General features: G+C 38.9%; 1 protein-coding gene across 3 annotated transcripts in view; it reads left to right on the top strand.

Moving 5' to 3' along the window:
- Positions 1 to 459: 459 nt before the first annotated feature.
- Positions 460 to 6,000, top strand: part of LOC311279721 (tight junction-associated protein 1-like) — a 111,998-nt gene continuing 106,457 nt past the window's right edge. For 2 of the 3 annotated variants that reach the window (XM_084391406.1, XM_084391405.1), the window contains exon 1: positions 477 to 874. The gene's annotated coding sequence lies outside the window, so the exon portion shown is untranslated. Of the gene's footprint in view, positions 875 to 6,000 lie in introns of all 3 variants that reach the window. The other variant, XM_084391404.1, reaches the window with a different exon arrangement.

Genomic DNA, 6,000 nt, shown 5'->3' with positions numbered 1-6,000 from the left:
ATGATGGGGAATTGTTTTAATTTGGACTCTGTGCTTGTGTTTTGAGACAGTGACCATCGACCTGCATTATATGACTGACAGACAAGAACGGTTTGACCTAAAAATATCAAAATTGAAACTACTGCGGAAAAAAAGACACCTACATCTTGGATGCCCTTGAGGTAAGCTAAAACATACCAAAATTTTATTTCAAAGTGAACTATCCCTTTAAGGTAGGCCTATCAGGCTATTTTCTGGACGTTTGATACACTGGAGTGTGTCTATATGTAAGCCTACTATGGTACCAACATTACAGATATTATGAAAGTAAAATTATTAGGCTAAGTAAAACAAAAACAAAACAAAAACATTTAGCCTATCATTATTGCTACTGCCAGTATCAACTTCTGAAAACTAGATCATAGACCCGAGATCTCTAAGTGTATGTTCCCTTAACTGAGTAACATCGCTCTCCTCCTCTTCTCTGATCCCAGCAGCATTCCAGCACTCCAGGAGGACGATCAGCGAACGCGTCGCGTCGCGTCGGGATTCCTGAGGATTACCCGGCGTGCCCCGCGGGAAAGATGGCGCTGAACGGGAGAAGATGGAGATAAACTTTATCTGAAATCTGGAAGAGCTGATATCCACACCTGCGATCCCCGGTAACACTGTAACTCCTCAACGAGAGATCGGACGCGGGATCGGCGATCGCTAGTGACGGCGCGAGTGGAGACATTTCAGCGGCCGTTAGCAAGTGTGTGTGTGTGTGTGTGTTAGCCAGCGAGCGAGGAGAAAGAAGAAGGAAAAGCGGGCAAAGTTTATTCAGTTTGAGCAAGAAGTCTATACTGATCTACACCAAACTCTGGGGTTAACTGCGGAAAATCACCAGTGGCAGGTAAGAAGTTCATGAATGTATACCTTCGTAACAGTAGTTCATTTTGGTCATGTAACGTTACTATCAAATCTTATTTTTATATGTTGTTGATATGCGGCCAGTCACCGTTGAGATGAACTGATAAACACACCCAGTAGTGCTGTGCTTAATCTCAACATCATATCAGACCTGTGAAACGCTTCTCGATCAACATATCCTCAGGGCACTGATCGATCAGCAGATTAGAGAAGGTTACTAATCTGAAAAGTGTCGATGTCAGGTGTTTTACGCGAATTATTTATTCGGTGGAGTGTGTCATGGCCATTGGCAGGCGAATAACCCTTCGGCAATGTTGTCTGTGTAATGTGTCTCCTCCATTCACATGGTTCGTGATTTAAATACACATATATTTAATTCTTAAATGCATTTTTGTGTTCTTATCACAGATATACTTATATTATTACTACCAGATCCGGTTGTGCAACCGATCCTGTTACGCGGTCTTCTTTAATACTCGACCGTTTAGCGGGTTGATCTATGCTGGTGATTATGTCCTAAACCGATGGGGATTAACATTTTATTCACGTGTCCTGACATGAAATAGTATAACTTCGTGGAATGCTACTGGGAAGTAAAAACGATGCCGTATTTCGACGAATACTCTGAGTTTGTGCTGAAATAACTCGTGGAGTCCATCATGGACACAGAACAGGTACGGACGCTTGAGAAACCAAACCTGCGGTTATTTACCAACCCTCCGGCTGTCACGATCCTGACATCTTGCTTCACCATTAATTGTCATACAAATAATTGCGTTTATCGATTTAATTGTCTATTTTGTTCATTTCGCTTTGTTAATGTCGCTTACACGCACACACACACCTTAGGAAGAAATAATTTATTCACATGGAACATGGACTCGCATGATAAATTCTATGATTTCATTAAAGGCTTTTCAGGTGAATGGGTGAATACCATAAATAATCATATTTTAAGTTATAATATTTATCTTTTTCGTCCACTAGGGTTCTACTTTTAACTCATTTGAATGTCTTTTGCAACACAGCCAACCTAAGTATGATGTTTTATTAGAAACGTATTTCTGGCTTAAATTGTTTACTTTGTTATTTTAAAGGGATAGTGCACCCAAAAATGAATTGTAGTTCCAAACCCATAAGACATCTTCTACATTTTTCGCAGTGTTTATAAATAAAGATCATAAAATAATCTTCTATCATAAGTCTTCTGAAGAGACACGATCGCTTTATCTGATGAGAAGATTTAATTTAGACTTTTGTTCACACAAACATTGATCAGCAAATATGGTAAACGGAAGCTTAAATGCACTTGCTTGACCCTTTAAGGTAGTTTGACCAATAACAGTCAAAAAACATTTTCCATTACAATAGCCTAGGCCTAAACATTAAAATGAATTGAAACTAGAGAGCTTTGCATTCACATGTGGACTTTAGCATAATGTTAACCGATGCAAACATTTTTTTCGTGCATACAATAATGTGTTAAAAAACAGAGAGCGAAAAGTAACGGAGCAAATCGGTGCATTATTTTATTTTATGGCGGATGTACGTCTGTAGCTTATTTACATGCAACACATTTGACAATATGTGAATAATATCAATATGTGAGTGCACAATAATTGTGAAAAATCACAAATCGTAATCTCAAATTCGATTTTGAATCTGTATTTTTGTGAGTAATCTTTAAATATCATAAAAAAAAGTTATAAAAATGTATATTTATCTGTGCCATTTAAGAAATACAATTGAAGTTCATATTTACTTATTTATTAAAAGTAGCCTAATAAATGGTTTATTTAGTTGAGTTGTACGAGCATCTTTTCTGACTTGAATTTGTATGCAAAAGTTAACTTACAACTGGATCTCCTGTAAAGGAAGTCTTTAGGGGTCGTCTGTATGCAATAATGTTCAGTTTTCCTTGCGCTTTCTAACGTAATGCACAGACCTATTTCAGCTGTAGTGTTGCTATAAGGCTCTGTGTAAAGTAGATCAGCATCCTAAAGTCATTGACTTCTCTGGCACGGTCTCAAACCTAGTGAGCTGCCTGAGACAGCATGTTTCGGGCAGTGTAGGGTTGTGTCTTGGTTATTCATCGCTGGGCATACTGTGCACAGAAGTGAATGGACAAGACTCTTCTTTTTGTAAAGTACCTCAGAGAGTACCACGGTACTTTTGGTCCTCTTTTTGTTAGTGTAGGCAGCTCACTAGTGTGAGACGAAGACTCTGTGTTGGATGCCTCTCAGGGGAGGTTGAATCAACTGCAGTGTTTCAGTGTGTAATGCTGGCTTGATATGACAGCCTAGCTGCTCCCATACCTCCTCCCTTTTTTATTGAGTGCACTTAAAGTGAGTTGATAAGTCATACATGCCTCAGCCATTACTTACAGATGGGTTATGTCGATAAACAATTAGTAAAGTGCCGTTTGTTAAGAGCTGAACATGTTGCTCATTAGGGCTAAATGTTTGGTATTTTATTGGAATTTTGTACAACTTACTAATTCAATGTATTTCGGTTTATTGCAAATTTCAGCTAGTCAATCCAGAGTAACTGATTATTGGCGTTATGGCTCCAAAATATAAATGTTGGTGTTGTTACTGTTGTGATGCACTGAAAATATTTTATTACTGAAACTAAAGTTTTCATTTAGCCGAAAACGAAAAAAAGTAATAAAATGAATAAAAATAATAGAAGATGTTGCGCCTAAAGATCATTACCGTTAACGACCCTGAGCGCTTGTGGTGTGAACCGCTTCGTTGTTTTGGTGCTCTGCTCACTTTAAACTGTAGAAACGGTAAATGGTGCAATTATGTCCCGCGGTCCGGATGGGACTAAGCTGAGGTCCAGAACCGGAGCCATTTGAATACCATCTGGTTTAGAGTGTCGTGTTCGCAGGTGATAAATTAAGCCAGTTGTAGTAAAGATCTTCTGCAATGAACCACCTATATATTTTAGCCGAACAAATTTGACATATTTGCTCTAGGGTTCTGCCAGGACCACTATCGTCGAATACGATTGACATTTAGCACACAGTTTGGATTGGCGATATGGTTCTGTTCTGGGCAAGAACTCCTTGCGCGTCCATGCAGCCTAGCATGGATAAGAGCAATAACCCCCCTTAGGGTAAACAGAACAGAACCAACATTAATGAATTGCAGATATCATTAATTCAAGATTTTTAAAGTGCAACATGTTTTGAGAATTTATTCTGATTCAAGGGGAATCAGAAGGTCAAACCCTGACTGACGAGAGGTGGAGCTGGGGAGGGAGGAGGGTAATTCGCTCCTGAGAAACGCGATATCTGCTGATAATACTGAAGGTTGATTATGATTATCGAGCTCATATATGAATACAGTGATAGGCGTCATATTCCTATAGGTTGACACGGATCAGCTGATGCGAGCTCGACTAACGTGACCTGCCCTTGATTTTTGTTCACTGTGATATGCGTCCACACCTATTTTTTTACAGTCTATGCATGGTCCACACATGCTGATGTGTTTTACTTTCTGTTGTGTGCATGAAGTAGACACTAGGGCTGCTCGATTATGGGAAAAAATCATAATCACGATTATTTTGGTCAGTATTGAAATCACGATTATGTAACACGATTATTTCACATGACTTTGGGAACTTGTTGCATTTATTTAAAAGACACCTTTTAACAATTCTTAAATTTTAAATTTGAAAATTTATTGTACTTTTTGAACTATTAAAATAAATAATATATAACAGATAATACTTCAAGTATTTTAATTTTCCTGCAGGTCTACCACTTATAATGCGGGAAATTCCCCCACAAACATTGATTCACTTTAGCAAGTAGATTGTATGAGTAGCCTAAATTAATCCACACAGATTATAAAATCAAATCTATAATTTCAAAACTTTCGCAAAGACGCAATTTCACAAACCAAAAAGTGTTCAGCGGCGCCGCGTCGTCTCTCTCTCCGTCTCTCAAAATGAGTTGGACAAGGCAAGCGTCGAAACCACACTCTCGCGTTCAGGAGTCGGGACATGACGGAATTGTCACTTGCACAATCGGGCCAGCATCGCATCGTAACTAAAGTTGATCATTTTCACTTCTTTAAGTCTTAACAGTTTAAACATTCAAGCTGAGAGAGTTTACGGCTTCGGGAGGGGCGGAAGTGCGCGTGTCATTCAGAACACAAGACAAAATAAGAGTGTTCTTGCAAAACAGAACATGGCAAAATAATAGTTTTTACTCGATTGTACTATTTTGGTGATCGTTGGGAGCCAAAATCGATATCGAAATTCAATTAATTGCACAGCCTTAGTAGACACTGACATGGTCAAAACTCATTATTATTGAAGCTCTAATGGTTTAGGTCAAAACTATATATATATATATATATATATATATATATATATATTCTTTTTTTTTGCAGTTTCGGCCAAATATATTTGGTTCGCCGGAATGCCTGTGCATTATTAGTGCATTGATGTTGGATTACAGGTGCTTATTGATGTCCGATTGAACTATCATGGGCTATTCAATAAACTCAACTGTGCTGATGCAGTAGATACAGGGGTGAAAGGTCAGTGACCTCCTCTCCCATGTGTGTTGTTGGTACACTTGAAAACATCATCTTGGCCATAGCAGCATTCTGCTTTCTCTCTCATCCGCCTCTGTTAGCACCTCACACACACACACCGCTGGTGTGTGCGGACTCTTTAAGGCAGCCATTGACTGGTGGATTTGTGCTAGGTGGTGTCATATGATAGCGCACCCCCCGTGGAGCTTTATCAATTAGGAAAAGGAAAATGTTTGGGGAGGGATTTGTTGAAAGATTACTCTGTCAAGTACCGCTGCGTGTAGCTGGGCTTAGCTGAAGAGATAGAGGTTTTGTGCAGTCTGGAGTGTTTAATTGGGGGAAAAAAGGTGGCTGAGAGTCAGATAATTGTTGGACGATGGATGCCGTAGAGTCGTCTTCCATTAAGTAAGCCGTAATGATCAGAGGCTTTCTTAGGACTGTTTTGGAAAAAAAGTGTACAGTGACCATCATAATGGGTTAAATAACTTTGATTAGGCCTACAGTTTTTTACTAAAATGCATTGTTTGGTCACATTCTTTTAATGTATGCTCTTAAA

This window comes from Rutilus rutilus (genome assembly GCF_951802725.1).
Source record: "Rutilus rutilus genome assembly, chromosome: 20".
In the NCBI taxonomy this organism is placed as follows: domain Eukaryota; kingdom Metazoa; phylum Chordata; class Actinopteri; order Cypriniformes; family Leuciscidae; genus Rutilus; species Rutilus rutilus.
Note: the sequence above shows the minus strand (reverse complement) of the source record. Positions and strands in the feature narration are given on the sequence as shown.